Source organism: Nannospalax galili, unplaced genomic scaffold, assembly GCF_000622305.1.
Source record: "Nannospalax galili isolate Female #2095 unplaced genomic scaffold, S.galili_v1.0 scaffold71, whole genome shotgun sequence".
In the NCBI taxonomy this organism is placed as follows: domain Eukaryota; kingdom Metazoa; phylum Chordata; class Mammalia; order Rodentia; family Spalacidae; genus Nannospalax; species Nannospalax galili.
In genome coordinates this window covers 1,098,405-1,116,699 of record NW_008330319.1, presented here as the reverse complement: position 1 = coordinate 1,116,699, position 18,295 = coordinate 1,098,405, and the positions used below count along the sequence as shown (strand labels likewise).

The 18,295-nt window shown below is 41.6% G+C and overlaps 1 protein-coding gene and 1 pseudogene across 2 annotated transcripts in view; one reads left to right on the top strand and one right to left on the bottom strand.

Moving 5' to 3' along the window:
• The window catches only part of LOC115072313, a 61,048-nt gene that overhangs the window by 14,651 nt on the left and 28,102 nt on the right, over positions 1 to 18,295 (bottom strand). The window lies entirely within an intron of this gene.
• On the top strand, positions 5,789 to 7,087 carry LOC103743223 (annotated as a pseudogene). Its single transcript, XR_001872720.2, has one exon. The product of XR_001872720.2 is annotated as a ribosome biogenesis protein WDR12 pseudogene (transcript).

Sequence of the window (18,295 nt, the reverse complement as noted above, 5' to 3'; positions counted from 1 at the left end):
CCCCCCCCCCCCCCCCCGCCTTGCTTTGGAATGCCTGTTTCCCAAGGTCCCTGCAAACACTCACACTCACACATTGGCCTTTCTCTCTTCCCTCCCTCTTTCCTTGAGTTTTGGCAATTCAGCTCTGGGAACATTCATGTCAAGTTTGCACTGCAGCACGTGGGAAACATCTGGCCGTTTTCTACCAAGAGGACAAAATTGGGCACTTTCCTGGGAGCAGATCTGTGTCCATGGAGGTAACAGTCCATTTCTTGGGAACTATCTAACCATATAGATATCAGCAGACGTTTCCTTCAGATGACACCTTACTAAGGCGTTCCTTCTTGTTGTAAAGTCAAACAAGTGTGAAAGTATTCTGGTTTGTGTGGTTGGTTTTTTTGTTTTGTTTTGTTTTGTTTTTGTCTTTTTGAGACAGGGTCTCCCTGTAGCCCCAGCTGTTCTGGAACTCACTATATAGACCAGGGTGGCCTTGAACTCACAGAGATCCACCTGCCTCTGCCTCCTGAGTGCTGGGATTAAAGGCGTGTGTACATACGTGGTGTAAAAGATCATGTTCTTTTATCCTAACCTAGTCTGTGACATCTCTACAGAACTGGCTGTTTGGGTCAGAGGTGGAGAAAGTCACCAAACTAACACTGCTTCAGTGTTGGTCACATAACAGTTCTCACATCACTTAGTAAGCAGGAGGTAAAAAATTCACCCACTCAAATGTTACTGTGTCCTGCACTCTTCCATAGACTCAACTCCTAAACACTCCGGGGCACACAGTCTCTCTATTGTCCAGCCTTTGATCTTGTTCTTTACTCTGCTTGGAATATGCTTTCTCATCTACCCGTGTTACCACAACTGGCTTCCTGCTAACCCCTTAACATAAAGTTCTTTGCCTAAGCAGTTCCTCACTCAGTGGTGCCAGGCTAACTATCCCTAGCAAATGCTCCCATAAATATCAAGCCATTTAATAGGCACTTGCATGTGCCTTTCTAATTTTTAAAGCTTTGTTTAGCATGTCTTTCTTATGAACGTAGATACAAAGTTCCCACATGAAGCATAAGAAGACCCAGCTGGGTTTATTCCAATAAAAAGGCGATAAACTCCTATGCCTTAGATGTTTGATAACACATGAACAAAGTTTTAGCAAATTAGGAATGAGATCATTTGTAATATCATCAAAGGTTTCTTAGAAACAAAGCAGAAGAACTTAAAGTATCCTCTTTACTGGTAAAATACTAAGATTTCTCCTGAAAATGGGAATAAAATGCCTGCTGTCAAGAATCTTGTCCAACATTATAGTGGAAGTCCTAGTGATTGAAATAAAACAAAAATAGAATAAATAATGTAAAGAAAGACAGCATCATTATTCACAGACAGTTTGATTGTAAATATAGAAAATTCAAAAGAATTGACGCTGGACACAAAGTCTCTATAAATAGCTTTAATCTTCTGATATACCAGTAACAAAGTAGAAATTCAAGTTTCTAAGAGGAAAAAAGGTGCCACTTATAATATTTATATATAACCTTGGAATACCCCAAGCTCCTCCATTTTGTTTAAGTTTAACTGGTCAACCATCTGGTCATAGGATGACCCCTAGGAAGGCAGGTCATACTAAATAAGATGGACGGAATACCTAGTCTGTTAATGAGATCGTTTTTGCTGCCTGGAATCTCAACTACTACTGCAGAACTTCTGGACTGGCTACAGCCACGTAGTCCGTGAGTTGGCCTGTTTAGCTGAAGAATTCAGGGAAGTGTAATTTCTCCTTTTCTTCGTCATGGTTCTCTTTAAGGCTTTGGGCTGCCCCGAGCATCTTGTATTTCTTTATTTTCTCTAAATCTTCCTTCTCTCAGCCATGTGGCTGCCAGCCAGACATGTGTCTGACGCCTTGTCCCCTCCATTCTCCTCCTCAAGGCAATTGCCAAGATTACTAGCTTGCCTGCTCTGAGGATTTTTCTTCAAAATACTAATAAAATCGTAAAAGCTTAATTCAGCCGATTTGGAACTTTTTGAGTTTGGTAGTCATTCCCAGTGGTCCTGAACTCTGTAACAACCTAAGGAAAGAAGTATATAACACTACCATACCATGTTACGCTGCTAAAAGAAACCAAAGATCTAAACAAGGGGAAGGGTGTATCGTATTCCCGAGACAAAATATTCAATATCATCTATGTATATGAACACCAGTCTACTACATGATCCAGAGATTTGATACAATTCCATTTAGAATCCCAGCTAGTATTATTATTCATTTGGAAATTGACTAAGTGATTCTAATATTTATATAAAAATATCACTAACCAAAACAAGGTAAGACAATTTTGAAGAACAAAGTTTGAAGACTGATGCTATTATATGTTAACACTCACAAGAAACATTCAGGGGACTAAGTGTGTTGTCACACACCTTTAATCCCAGCACTAGGGAGGCAGAGGCATGTGGATCTGTGAGATTGTGGCCAGCATGGTCTATATAGTGAGTTCTGTACTAACTGGGGCTACAGGGAAACCCTGCCTCAAACAAACAAACAAACAAACAAACAAACAACAATGAAAAAGAAACATTCAAAATGCACTTGAAAAATATATGTTTGTAATTACTGATTGAAAAGTTGCATATATATTTATTAGTATACATTTTCAGCTATGTAATTCATATTGTTCATGTGTTTTCTGATTTTATTTTTGATTTGTGCATTCTATAAATTACTGAGAAGGTGTATTAAAATCTCCCAATATGGAATAAATTTAACAAAAGAACTGCAAATCTTGTATACTGAAAACTATGAAATACAATTGAAAGAAATTAAAGAAGATATAGATAAACAGAAAGGTTTAGAAAGCATAACATTATTAAAATAGTAACAGTCCCCCACAGGGTCTATACACTCAACACAATCAGGTGAATTTTTACTCAGAAATCAGCATTGTGATCATAAAAGTTCATGTAGAAATGCAAGAACCTTAAACTAGCCTAAACCCTCTGGAGAAAAGAGTTCAAAGTTAGAGAACTCATACTTCCAGATTTGGAAACTTACTCTGAAACTGCAGTAACAGGCACAGTGTGGCATTATAAAGGTAGCAGCATATACATCAATGGGATGCAAGTAAAAGTCCAGAAATAAATCCTTACTGTTATAGCCCATTGACTTTAGAAATGGGCCAAGATAATTCAATGGTGGAAAAGACGATCTTTAAACAAATGATGCTTGGACAACTGGAGAGCCATAACAAAATGATAAAATATCAAAACAACAAAACTCCCAGGCTTCAAAGTAAACACACGAAATTGAAAATCACATCTGATAAGGAATGTGTATTTATAATGTATGAAGATCTTACAGAAATCAATAGTGAAAGGGCAATTCGATTTAAAAGTGGACAAAGCAGGGGGAGAGATGGCTTAGTGGTTAAGAACACTGACTGTTCTTGCAGAAGACCCAGATTGGAAGCTCAGCACCCACATGACAGCTAATAACTCTCTGTAACTCCAGTTCCAGGGGATCCAACAGCCTCTTCTGACCTCTGCAGGCATTGCACAACACAGGTGAACTTACCTACATGCAGGCAATACATGCATGCACATAAAATAAAAATAATAAATAAGATATTTTTAAAAATAAAAGTGGACAAAGGATTTGAATAACAATTCATCCAAACAAGACATGCGAATGACCAGATGTATGCGAAAATATTCTCAAGGTCATTAGTTAGAGAAATGCACGTCAAAGTGACAGCAAGACCCCACTTTAAATCTACCAGGGTGGCTGTAAATTTTAAAAAGAAACAACAGAAAAGCAATGTTGGCAAGAATATGAGGAAATTGGAAATCTCATATACTCTATAGGAATGTGTCAGCTTTATTCAAGTACAGAATAAAGTTTGATGGTTCCTACAAATTACCTAGAATGCCTAGATGCTAATGGTGGCACAGCCTGTGGTCCTAGCTACTCAGCAGACTGAGGCAGGAGGATGGCAAGTTGAAGCCCTGCCTAGACAGAGAGAGAGAGTCGAAGGCCAACCTGGGAAAATGATTGAGAACGTGTCCCAAAATAAAGTAAAAAAAAAAAAAAAAAAAAAAAAAAAAGTATGAGAGAGAGAAAGAATATTATCATGTTCAGCAATGCCACAGATTCTGTGCACTGTAGCATTTTCAAGTGTCTATCAACAGACAAACCAATAAACTAATGATCTCATTATATATCCAGCCATTAAAGGAAATAAAACCCTAAGACATTCTACAGCATGAATAACCTTTAAGAACAAGTGCTAACTGCAAAAAAGCCAGACACAGAGGATACATGTGTATGATTCTATTTGCATGAAATAACTAATACTGGAAAATTCATAGCCAGAAAGTAGATTAGAGGTTACCAGGGCTGGGGAGGAAGAGAGCAAACACACTCATGACTCAAAGGTAATAGAGTTTCTGTGTGGTGTGGAACATCTGGAAAATAGAGGTTGCATGTCAAAGTGATGGTTGTACAACACTGTGATCGTAAATTATATTCTTAAATTATACATGTAAAATTATTATATATATGAGTATTTTGTCTGTCTGTATGTACATATACCCATATTGTGCATTGCCCATGGAGGCCAGAAGAGAGCACTAGATCCCCTGGAACTGGAGTTATGGATGGCCTTTAGCTGTCATGTGGGTGCCGGGAACTGAGCCAGGGTCCTTTGCAAGAACAGCCAGTGCTCTTAACTACTGAGCAATCTCTCCAGCCCTGTATTTTACAATAAAAAAATTAAACAGCAAAGCCCATGTAGTTTCACACTAGAAATAAATGCATTATATAGTGTGTGAACTATGCTTCCAAAAGCTGTCAAAGATAGAGATGGGATTTGAGTAGACAGTTCTACAGAGAAGGTATCCAAATAGCCAGAAGCACATGTAGACACTCAACAGTGTAAGCCATTAGGGAAATTAAAATCAAAACCACAATAGCACACACTAGGATGGCTGTAATTAAAACACCAAAAGCAAAATGCTAGACAACCATGTGGACAAGATGGGGGCAAAGGTGGAACGCTTACAGATTACTGGCCAGAATGGAGAATCAAGCAACATGTTTAGAAGAGTTCAGACCTTCCAAAAAAGCTAGGCATAGTTATCATTTGGCATATATATATATATATATAATGGAAAGCATGTGTTTCATATAGAAATTAGTACAGACAGCCATTGTGGCATTATTCATAAAATCAAAAACTGAAAACAACCCAAATGTCCATACAGTAGTTAATAAGCAAAATATGGAATATCATAATGATTTGCCCATAAAAAACGGTTGAAGTTCTGAAATAGGCTTACATGCAGAACCTTGGATGAACACTGAACACTGTTAGGTAAAAGCAGCCAAACGAGATCACAGCATGCACAGGTGTAAGGATATGAAATGCTGAGGTCTGGTAACTCCAGAGGGAGAGTGGACTAGAAGTGTTCAAGTGCATGGTAAGGAGGAGGGATGTTGATTGAAATGTGTTTGTTTCTTTTGGGGTGAGATAATATGTTCTAAAATTAGACACTGGGACTGACTGACTTGTACACATTAAAAGGTGGATTTACAGTATTGGAAGCATGTCACAATGAATATTTTACTAAAAACTCCCCAAATATGGTTGTCCATTTATCACCTTTCGGACAAGTTTTGCTTACATATTGAAAATGTGTTATTAAGAACAGAAAACAGGAGGTACCATCTGCTGAGGAAAGCAAAGGACACGCAGGAAGCCTAGCCGCTGCACGTGCGGCGTACTTGTGTATTCTGATTCGGAGCTACCTCATTACCAGCGCGTACATTCTGTGGAGAAGTCTTCGCGTGTACTCCCTGCCATGGCACAGCTCCAGGCACACTTCTACACTGACAACAAGAAATATGCAGTAGATGATGTTCCCTTCTCAATCCCTGCCACCTCAGAAATTGCTGAAGTTAGTAGCATCATCAATAAATTGCTGGAGGCCAAAAATGAGTTCCACAAGCATGTCGAGTTTGATTTCCTTATCAAGGGCCAGTTTCCTCAAATGCTCTTGGTCAAACATATGGAACTGGAGAACATTTCATGGGAAGAGGTTGTGGAACTGGAATATGTGGAGAAATACACTGCACCCCAGCCGGAGTGGTGCATGCTCCATGATGACTGGATCAGTTCAATCAAAGGAGCAGAAGAATGGATCTTGTCTGGTTCTTATGATAGGACCTCTCAGATCTGGTCCTTGGAAGGAAAGTCAATAATGACAACTGCGGGCCACACAGATGTTGTGAAAGATATGGCTTGGGTGAAAAAAGACAGTTTGTCTTGCTTACTTACTACTTTCTTATGGGAGTGGAATGTAGAGAGGAACAAAGTGAAATCCCTGCACTGCGGCAGAGGGCATGCTGGGAGTGTGGATTCTATAGCTGTGGATAACTCAGGAACTAAATTTTTCAGTGGTTCCTGGGATAAGATGCTAAAGATCTGGTCTACAGTCCCTACAGATGAAGAAGATGAAATGGAGGAATCCATAAAACAACCAAGAAAGAAACAAAAGGCCAAGCAATTGGCGCTTACAAGGACTGACTCCCTTGGTGACCCTCTCCAGCCACACAGAAGCAATTTCCTCAGTACTTTGGTCAGATCCTGAAGAAATCTGCAGTGTTTCTTGGGATCACACAATTAGAGTGTGGGATGCTGAGTCTGGCGGTCTGAAGTCAACTTTGACAGGAAATGAAGTGTTTAATTGTATTTCTTATTCTCCACTTTGTAAACATTTGGCATCTGGAAGCACAGACAGGCATATTAGACTGTGGGATCCCTGAACAAAAGATGGTTCTTTGGTGTTGTGTCCTTCACCTCTCATACAAGCTGGGTAACATCAGTAAAGTGGTCTCCTACCCATGAGCAGCAGCTGATTTCAGGCTCTTTAGATAACATTGTCAAGCTATGGGACATCAAAAGTTGTAAGGCTCCTCTCTATAATCTAGCTGCTCATGAAGATAAAGTTCTAAGTGCAGACTGGACGGACACAGGGCTACTTCTGAGTAGAGGAGCAGACAATAAACGATTCCTACAGATATTCACCTACCACTTCCCATATGGGGTCTTGAAAATGCATAATTTGATCAAAGAGACTTTCTTGTTGGGTTTTGTTTTGTTTTTGAGATAGTGTCTCATTCTTATGTCATAAACAATATGAATAAAGTTGGTAGAGAAGGCTGAGGCTGTAGCTTAGTTGGTAGAGTGTTTGCCTAGCATGCACCAAGCCCTACACAAAAACTAGGCATAGTGGTGCATCACTGTACTAGCCCTTGGGAGGTTGGAGGAGGAGGATCTGAAGTTCAAGGTCATCTTTAGCTACAAACCTAGTTCAAGGCCAGCCTGAGATATATGAAACTCTTAAAAAGAAAGAAATCAGTAGAAAATCGTCAGATATCATTGTTGATGCAGAGACAGAAAGCAGCCTTGTAAAGTTTGTGTGATGGCTATTCCTTCATGGTAGCTAGTGTTTTACTGTCTTCTTTCTTGTTTATACGATACAATAAATATGTGGCCTGTGTTTTCTGAAAAAAAAAAAAAAAAAAGATCATAAAACAGAATGCTCTGACTTCCTGGCAGAACATCTTTTACTCTGAAGTACCACTCCATTCCCAGGAATGCTTCTTGCCTTGAGTTTGTTCTGTCTGACAGTGATGTCACTGTGCCTTTGCTTCTGTGGGTCTTTTTTATTAATAGACCTCTCTGAATTTTCAAATTGTAACAAGATTTCAAAGCTAGCATCCAGCTATGAGAGAAAACGTGATATTTGTCTTTCTGAGTCCAGGTTACCTCACTTAGGATGAACTCTCTCTCTAGAAGCTGTTGACCAAGGGTGCCGTAGACTCTCAGACAATACTGGTCATTGCCCCTGCTCTTGGTTACCCACCAGAACTCGATGGTAAGCCCCTATTGCTGAAGATGCTACTATATACATGAGCTGTAGAACAAGTAAGGAGAAGTCAAGCTGGTGCTGACTTCAGAGCTATCTACTGGCTAGTATTCATTGTTCTGGAAGGTGCTATGTATGCTACCAGAAAGAAAAAATAATCATTAACCACCTAGTTGTGAATCCTGTGAACTACAATAACAACTACCTGCCAAGGTATGGCCACTGGTGCAAGAGTGGCATGAATATTATGGGAGTAACCAACCACTCTTCAACTGGATTTAAGGTCTGCCTCCGTGGATGGAGCCCATACCTGACAATGATATCAGGCTTAGGAACCTGAGGCTAAACAGGTCACAGGATATAGGGGAGAATCTGATACTAGTTTTCTACTAAATAGTTATATTAAAGATTCTTAATGACTTATTGCTATACCCATAGATTAATGCATCTCTCAACTCTCTTCTTCAGAGAAGTTTCCTTATGCAACAGATGGTGATTAACACAGAAACCCATAATTGGCCAAGGTATAGAGAACAAGAGGCTGTGGAGTGCTTATCCCTGAATAGGACACCTATATCAAACGTCTCCCTCCCAAGGTTCAGAGATCATTGTGGAAGAGGGAGCAAAAAGATTGCAAGAGCTAGAGGCAGTGGATGACCACAAGGAAACTGAGTTTTCCAGACAGCTGGTCAGTTACTCATATGAACTCATAGCAATGGTGACAGCATGCACAAGTCCCGTGCAAGCTCAAACCAGAAAAAAAATAAAATCCCAGCAAGACACGAGGAAGTGGGTAAGCAGCTCCAACCCCACCTAAGGAAATTGTGGCAACAGATGGCTGCTGGGAAGGGCAGATAAAGACTCCTTCAAGAATGAGACTCTGGGTAGGTTAATCAGACTCCAGTGAATGGACCCACACTGAAGGACATTTGGAGACACAAATTAGATTCTCTAGGCCTTATTATATATATATATATATATATATATAGAGTACATTGAATTGGGAGGTAGCAATAAGGGGAGGAGGGAATAGGTAAGGTGATTTAAATACTATCAGATTATACTGTACGAAAATTGCAAAAATTCAATTAAAAAAAGAAAAAAGGTGGTCTGTGCAAAGAGCTCACTAACATGAGAAAGTGAAGTGCAAAAACTCTGTGGAAAAGCACAGACACCTGGTGCAAAAAGTCTTCCATGGGAGCATACTTGTCTCATTCAAGAAAGAGCAGGGAAGAGCCGAGGAGACAGATGGCTCAGTGGATAAAATGTTTGAGGTCTGGAATTTGAATCCCTAGAACCTATGCAAAAGCTAGGCACACGTGAACAAGCATGTGTGTATGTACACTACACACACACACAGAGCAGAGAGGCCAAGGTGACTGAAATATAGTGGGCAGGGTGGGAGGAATAGTAGGAAATGAGGTCAGATGGGCAGTGAGGGGCCACAGTGTGGTGTAGGGGTCATTGCTGGGTATTTAAAGAGATGTTAGTAAGTGGATTGTTACTTTAATGATTTTGACCAAATGCATGTGTTTCTTTTACGTAACTAATATATGCTTTTCTTTCTCTAGGGCTTTGAACATAAACACATTTAATCCAAACTATAGCCCTAGGAATAGTTTGGGAGTTGGGGTCAAATTGGTTTAGCTTTTGGATCCACGTGTAAGTTGAAGACAAGCTGCTCTCTTCCATCTGGTTGTTGTGAAGACTCAACAACACAACACACAAAGGTACAGGATTCAGCACAGTGCCTGGCACCCAGAGGACACTCACGTGTTAGATTTGTGTGACCAGAGCACAAGGTAGGGGAGAGTGGCGATGAGGGTCCCTCTGGGAGCCCAGGGTTGGTGCACATGGGCACCAGCTAGCAAGCCAAATAGATGATGTATTTTATCCAAACAGCTAATTTTATTCAGCCCTGTGAAGTGTTTGGAGATGGACTGTGAGAGTGGGATTACTCTGTGGAGGATAGATTTGGAAAGATGGTGGCAGAGTGAGAAGGTTATGGGAGGGGCAGGAGGCAGCACTTCTGGCAAAGCCACTGTAGACTTCCTGTGAGAAATGAGAGCCTGTATCATGTGCAAATGGACACTGCACAGGCTACCTCTTTACCCTGGAATGTTTCCTTGGTTGTGAAGAAGCTTTTTAGACAAATTTTATTTGTCTAGTTTTACTTGTACTTTTGGGTTCATATCCAAAAATCAGTACTAGACTAATGTCTCCATGCATTTCCCCTACGTTTTCTTCTAGTAGTTTTGAAGCTTCAGATCTTGTGTTTAACTCCTTTATCCATTTTGAAATTACTTTTGTAGATTATATGATAAAGCTCTAATTTTTTTCTTTTGCATGTGACTATTAGTTATCCCAACATCAAGAGATTATCTTTCCCCCGTCGGTGTTTTGGGCATCTTTTTTGAAAATCCATTGACTGGGCTCTTTACCATTTGCTCTTTGTCTGTGTGTCTTTTTATGGCAATGCTGTGCTGATAAGAGGGAACCAACATACAAATATGTGTGAAGCTCAAACACCTCAAGGTAAGAAAACAAAGTGAAGAAGAATCCAAATAGTCCTCAAAAGAATACACAGAAATGACAAAATAGGCATGTGAAAAAAAATGCAAAAGTTCAGTAATTATCCACAAGCCAAAATTACCTCACTCTCATTAAAACAACGACTAGAGAAAAGGCAAGACAGCACCAGTTCTGTGGACAATGTGGAGAAAAGGGAACCCTTGTGCACTGTGGGAAGGAAAGTAAATTAGCACAGCCGTTTTCAAAACCAGCATGGAGGTTCCTCAAAGAGCTAAAAATAGAAGTCACCATATGATCCAGCAATTTCCATGACTGGGCATGTATTCAAAGATTATGAAATCAGTGCCAAAGAGATATGTGCATCCTGTGTTTACTGTAGCAGCCAGGACACAGGACAACTTAAGGTCCTCCAGTGGATGAATGGGAAGGGAATGTTTTGTTTATTTATATATTATTTTATATATTATGTATATAATTGAATACTACCCAGCTTTATGAAAGAAAAATCTCGCCATTTGTAACAGCATGAACAAACGTGGAAGACATTCTGTTAACTAAAATAAATGTGACATAGAAAGATAATTTCTGACCTCTTACTTATATGTGGAATCTGAAAACATTGAACTCATAGAAGTAGAGATTAGAATAATGGTTACCAAGGACCAGGGGTAGGGAGTTGCAGTTAGGCAAAAAGTAAGTCAGATGAAATGACGCAAGCCTGAGCTTGCTCATGGGGTGGGGGAAGGGAGGGAGAACAGTATTTTTATGGGATGCTGACAGTTCCAAAGTTGTCCATGCATGAGAGAAAAATGAATGCTTTGCCCTGTCTAGATCACTGTCTCTGCACCTGCTGACTTACTCTCATCTTGAGAATCCTAGTTGCAGGAGGCCCTCCAGTTCCCTCAAGCTGGCTTCAGATGACTTTCCCAGCATCCCCTCCATCACTCCCTGGCTTTCCTGGAAAGATGCTTTATGCAACTCTCCCCACACTTGTCTTCTGGAAGGACAGTCAGGACTGCAACCCTGTTCTTTGGCTGCACACTCAGCCACTGTGGCAGGCCCTCACCTTGACAATACACTTTCCAAACAACTTGGTTGAGCCCCAGGAGCTTCTGTTTTCACTAACAAACATTCATGCTTATAATTTACAAGGTCCTGCTGTTCACACCAATCCACATTCTTTTAACATCAGAACAGCATGTACCCATAGTAAGAATGTACCCCACTGCCCAGACTTACTGTTGAAGGATTTTGGTTTCTAGGAGAAATCTGGCCTTGGTGTCTGGTTACCAGCCTAGAGGCTACTGCCCGACCTCTGCCCTAGAAAACTTGTGATTTATTGATTTTGATGTTTATTTATGCCTTATCATAAGATCTGTACAAAACAGAGGCAGCCCTGAGACCAAGAATGGATAATGAGTGATCCTAATAATTAAACCAGCTCCTTTGGGTAGTTTAAGAGGCCTGTTCACCCAGGGAGTCTATTGTGTTTAAAATACACTTTAGCAAAGGACATCCCCATCAGGAGCCACACAAAGCAGGAGCACATTCTTTTAGGTTGCTCCAAAAAGACAATCACAGCAAGGCTGGGGGAGTGGGAGGAGACAGAGCAACAGACCTGCAAGAATGGGAACCACAGAAGCAAGCCTTGCGAAGCAGTCAGCAAAGCCAGTGCAGCTGTTCCCTTGAGGGAAGATCCTAGGCTCTCTGCTCAAGTTCTGACACTCTAGGAGCTAGGAGCCAGAATTGTTGGAAGCACATACTCCCATGTGAGGGTTATAGTAGACAGCATGCACAGGTCTTGGGATAAGAAGCTCCATGTTAACACCATTACTGCTAATAACATCAGCAGCACAACAATAGCAAACGCACAGTGAAAAGTTTCTAAGCCATATTATGATGATGCTTAAAAAAGAGACAGCCAGACTCCTAAGGCCAAAAGTGGACCCAAACTGTCAGCTATCCCTTCAGATGTGCTCCTGAGCCAGGGCTTCCTTCATTCTTTTAGCAAAACAGGATCTGCAGCATGAAATGGGGAAGTAGAAGTCAGGACCCACCCTTACATTATCAGATAATCTTGACATTGACAGAATATCACATATTCAATTTCTCACTGTTTTCAATGAGAAATGCAAGCTGCTTTTAATGCTTTGTATATAAAGCATGCAAATGCACATTCATACACTATCTTCAACTACCTTAAGTGGAGGGCATGGAGGGGTCTTGAGAGATTAAAGTCATATACCCAGGTGCCTTAGTTAGCTTTCTGTTGCTGTGATAAACATAATAACCAAAAGCAACTTGGGGAAGAAAAGGTTCATTTTACCTTCAGCTTCCCTCCCATCATGGAGGGAAGACAGGGCAGGAATCTGGAACACAGACCAGGAAGAATGCTGCTTATTGGCTTGCTCCCTTGATTCATGCTCAACCTTTTTTTTTTTTATATATAATACAGGGCCATCTGCCCAGGGGTGGCACCGTCCATAGTGGGCTGGGCCCTCCCACATCACTCAACAATCAAAAGAAAATGTCCCACAGATACCACCACAGGTCAGTCAAATGGAGGCAATTTTCCAACTGAGGACCCCTCTACTCAGGTGTGTCTAGTTGACAACTAAAGCTATCCAGCATATCAGGTCACAAGAGGAGCACATGGCTCAGTGAGCTTGTTTACATTATAAATAGTAACTCTTTGGTTGCAAGGTTAGGTAAAAGTCTTTAGTTCAGTTATGTCCATATTATAAAAAGTCATTCCTACAACATAGGGCTTCCTATTTGCCAAACACTATATTCATGTAACCCATTTAATTCTTATAAAACCCCTAAGAGATGGGTACTATTATCATCCTCATTTTAAAGAGGAGGAAACTAAGGCCTAAATAATTAGTAACTTGTTGAAGGTGGTATAGATAGTGTGTGGTGGAGATGGCAGCAGTACAGGTAGCTGGGCTCCAAAGTTAAGCGCTCTGTTTATGAGTGACTCACCTCGGCCAACTCATGGAAGGTCCTTGAGTTTGTTATCCCAACTGTAAAATGGTGATAATGGTACCAGCATGCCAGGGTGATTTCAAGTGGTTAAACAGTAGGCACCCACTAAGTAACAGAATTAAAATGGGACAGGGGAAAGAATCCTGAATGGGTATGTCTCTGAGCATGTTTGGGTTGTATACAGCAGGCAAAAATGGAGTTCCTTGAAGAGACATGGGGCATCCAGAATTTCACAGAAGAACTTGCAGGATGATCTCTCAGATGAAGGCTTCTGTAGGGCATTTACTGGAGAGTTTTCTTATAACAGAACTCCTGAGGGTAAGGGAAGCAAAACAGTGCAGGAGAAGTTGGACTGTGATGTAGGTACAGCGGTGTCCTCAGATGAGCTCACAGGACAGCCCTTCAGACTGTTCCACGGGGTAGTAGATGGGGGTACTACAGAGAAGGTGAATGCCCTGGAGTGAGGTTGCACTCTTGAGCCACTGGCAGTGCTTGGGGGCTAGCAGTACATGACCCTCCCTGCAGCTGAGGAAATGCACACTTTGATCCCCAGGGTCATCTAACAGTACACACTGCAGCACCCACTGGAGGTAGTGATCAGGACTGAGGTGTCTAGATAGCCAGGCTGAGATGGAAATAGCAGGCTGGCTTGGGGGGCACAAGGAAGCAGGAGCAATTAGAGCGAATGTCTTTCTGGAGTCTCTGCAGGGTCCCTCATTCCACACTTCAGTTGCAGAATGAAAGCACCCACATGAGTCTAGCTGGGGGCACAGCCAGATGTTGATCAGAGCGAGTGCAACGTATTGGTTGAAAATTCTACTAAGACTGGACCCAAAGTAGAATCCGAGTGTAATATCAGAAGAAGAGGAATTGGACAGTAGGGCAAAGCACTAAATGTCCACAAAAATCAAAATCAAGAATTAGGAGGATTTCTGGTTCTTTCTGAATCGGCAGTTTGCAAAAAAAGCTCTAAGTATTTCTGTTAATCAACATTTCAACATTTCAGGTAACTTTTTTTTTTTTTTTTTTTTTTTTTTTTTTTTTTTGCCCTTTTGAAATAAATGGGAGGACTTTAAAGCTCCTCCCATTAACAGATGGATTTGTTTTTGTTTTTCTTTTTCTGCAGAATTAGGGATGAAACTCAGGGCTTCATGCACTTAAGTCTATTTCCCCACTTCTTGGTTCTGTGCTGGTCTTTGACTGATGAGAGGCTATGGAAGTGATGCTGTGTCAGTTCTGAATCTAAGTCTAAGAGGCCTTGAACAGTCCCACTCTCTCGTGGCATCCTGCTAGCTCACCTTGTGCCTCGACTTCAGCTGGGGGATGTAGCACAGAGACAGGTCATCTTTACTAAGGTTTCTGACTTTCAAGATCCTAGTTGACCCTCCAGTTGACTGGACATGTGTTAGAAAGTCTAAGACCAGATAAGTCTACCTAGATCCTGATCCATAGAATAATGAGCTAGATGGCTTTAAGCCACTAAGTCTTGGGTAGCTTGTTATTTAGCAAAAGCTAACAGATGCATGCTATTAATATATACGCTTTCTCAGCCAGACTTCCAGAAAGTATCTGGATATTTTTCTTTTTCAGAAAGGTAACAGATTGAGATTTCTTATGGAGGTTCCAAACTGTGAGGGCAGAAAAGGGGTGGTGATGATGTGTCAGCTATTCTTTACATTCAATAAATCATAAAATTAAGAACACACTGCAGTCTGTGGAATGAGGGGAACCCAGTTCCTTCTCTCCTGGGGTATGATACCTTGCTGCTCTGCTCCATTCTGTTGATTCTAGGGTGCTGAGCATGTGTGCTTCCCCATCCCCATATTTATTGCGCTGTAATTGAATTGCCAGTTGTATTTAAGGTATACACTATAAGTACCACAAGCAGTCCATACAGCCACCATCTTTCACAGTTGCCTTTTGTATGTATGTGTGTGTGTGTGTGTGTGTGTGTGTGTGTGTGTGTGATAAAGACATGTATGATCTAATCTGTTACTAAATTTCAGGTGTATGAGGCGGTGTTGTTAACTAGGTCTCTGTGTTGTATACTAGATCCTCAAGATCATATTCATTTGCAACTGAAAGTTTGTACCCTTCAACCAATATCCCGTTTTCTCCCCTTCTAACCCCTAGCAACTATTGCTTGACTATCTGTTTCTCTTGAGTTCAACTTTTCTAGATTCTATAGCTAAGTGACATCATAGAGTATTTATCTTTCTGTTTGACATATTTCACTTAGCATAATACCCTGAAAGCTTGTTCATATTGTGTCAAATGACAGGGCTTTTTTCGTTTTTTATGGCTGGAAAGCATTCCATTGTGCTTACACTTTTTCTTTATCCATAAATATTTGATGGACACTTGAGTTGTTGCTTTATTGTTCTATATACATGTTACTCATGTAAACACATGAGTGCTGATGGCTCTTGACACACTGATATTATTTTCTTCTAATACAGATTCAGAATTAGGATTGCTAGATCACAGCATAGTTCTATTTTTATATTATTTAATTTATTTATGATTGTGCTTATGCTTGTGATTTAGCATGTGTGTGTGTGTGTGTGTGTGTGTGTGTGTGTGTGTGTGTGTACTACAGCACCTGTATGGAGGTCAGAGGACAACTTTCAGGCATCAGTTCTGTTGGGCCTTCAGGACCCTCATACACATGGCATGGAGGAAAATGAGGCCTAATATAATTTCATAAGCCAGGCTAAAGTTTAGCGACCTGTCTCTGGCATGTCACTTCCGTGTGGAGGTGACTCAGCAGAGCTCTATCTAAGATTGCCTCTGCCCAGTAACAACTGGCGTGGTAAATTCCCAGTGGCCCACAGTCTTCACCCCAGATGACACATTCCTATACCCACCCCCTTTTCCACACCCTCTTTGCTTAAACTATATAAGTTGATGCCTGACACAATAAAGTGAGTTCCTGCCTCGACAAGACTCCCGACTCGGTGTGGTTTTTGAGTCGCTGACACTCACCATCCCGCTCAGCCCCTAAGAGAGGAACACAGGCTGGTCCTGGCCTCTCCCTGTGCCATACCTGTCAGAGAGCGATCCGACAAGTTCTTTCCTTCCACCTTGTTTATGAGGCAGAGTCTCTCGTGTTGTTTCCATCATGATGCATACTCTAGGCTATCTGGCCAGGGACAATCAAGGGATTCTCCTGTCCTTATCTCTCATCTCACTATAGGAGTGCTGGGATTGCAGATGGGTATTACTGCACCTGTCTTTTTACCTGAGTTCTGGAGATGGAACTCAAATCAGCAGGCTTGTGCACTAAGTGCTTTCCCACATGGAATCATCTTGCCAACCCTCCATTTTTAATATTTGGAGGAACCGACATATTGTTTCATAGTGGCTGTACCTATTTGCATTCCCACAGTTCCACATCCTCACCAGCACTTGCTGTCTCTTGTAGTTTTGATAATAGCCTGACCTAACAGGTGTGCGTGGATCTTTTGTAGTGGTTTTATTTTGCATTTCCTGGTGATCGGTGATGTTGTGTATCTTTGACTCAATCGACCTGCTGGCCATTTGTGTGCCATGATTGGAAAGATGTCTTTGTAGGTCCTTTGCCCAATTTAAAATCAGATTACAGTCTAACTGGTTTTTTGCTATTAATTTTTATGAGTCCTTATATATCTTACATATCTTGCATATTAACCCCTTGTTATATATATATATATATGGTTTGCAAACATTTCATTTGTTGCTGACTTCTTTGCTGTGCTGAATGCACCTTGTAGTTCTACTGGATCACTTTTGGGTTTGTTATTCAAACTTTGGATTAATATGTTACATGAAATACTGTGACCAATGTCAAGAAGCTTTTCTCTCAGCTTACTTCTAGAAGATTTAGAGTTTCCTAGCTGGAGAGATGACTCAGTGCTTAAGAGCACAAGCTGCTTTTGCAGAAGACCTAGGTTCGATTCCTAGCATCCACATGGTAGCTGACAACCATCCCAGTTCCAGGTTCCAGGGGATCTGCTGCCTTCCCTGGTTTCCATGGGCCACCCATACATATAAAATAAAAATAATAGCTCTCTCTCCTGGGTAGGTCGGTCGTGGACTCCCCCAGCCTCATTCACCCTCTAATCCCATCAGCCAGTCTGTCCTTCTAGCCTGGGTCCTGTCCCATTCCTTGTCTTGGTGCCCCAGACACCTGGGGAACCACCAATGCTTCCTGATCCTTTGCATCCAGACCAATTCAGTTCCTTCTTGGGTCCCCAAGAGCACTGTGGGCCTGGCCATCTCACTTCCCTCTACTTCCCTGGGTCTGCATAACCCACCAGCCTCTTTCCTGGACTCTGGGGCTAACCTTTTCTCTTTCTGATCCTTTGCATCCACACCAACCCAGCTCCTCGCTGCAGTCCCCAGGAACACTTGGGGCCAATTCCTCCCCCAGCTGCCTTTGCATCTCTGGGTGGCACAGCTACCGGCTGCACTAGACTAGCATCTTTCCTGGGCTGGGCTCCCTGGCCAGTCCAACCCCCAAATTCCTGAGGCCAAAATCTTTCATGGAGGGATCCAGACCTTAGGAGAAAGCCTGAGAGCATCTGATCCTCATCTGACTTGGGCCTCTGTGGGAAATCCTGAACACAAACACAATCTGGCCACTCTAATATAAAATCAAAAGAGAGAACCGAAAGCATCTTTCCTGGGCTGGGCTCCCTGGCCAGTCCAACCCCCAAATTCCTGAGGCCAAAATCTTTCATGGAGGGATCCAGACCTTAGGAGAAAGCCTGAGAGCATCTGATCCTCATCTGACTTGGGCCTCTGTGGGAAATCCTGAACACAAACGTGATCCGACCACTCCAATATAAAAGCAAAAGAGAGAACCAGAAGCTTAGATGAACCAGCTTTT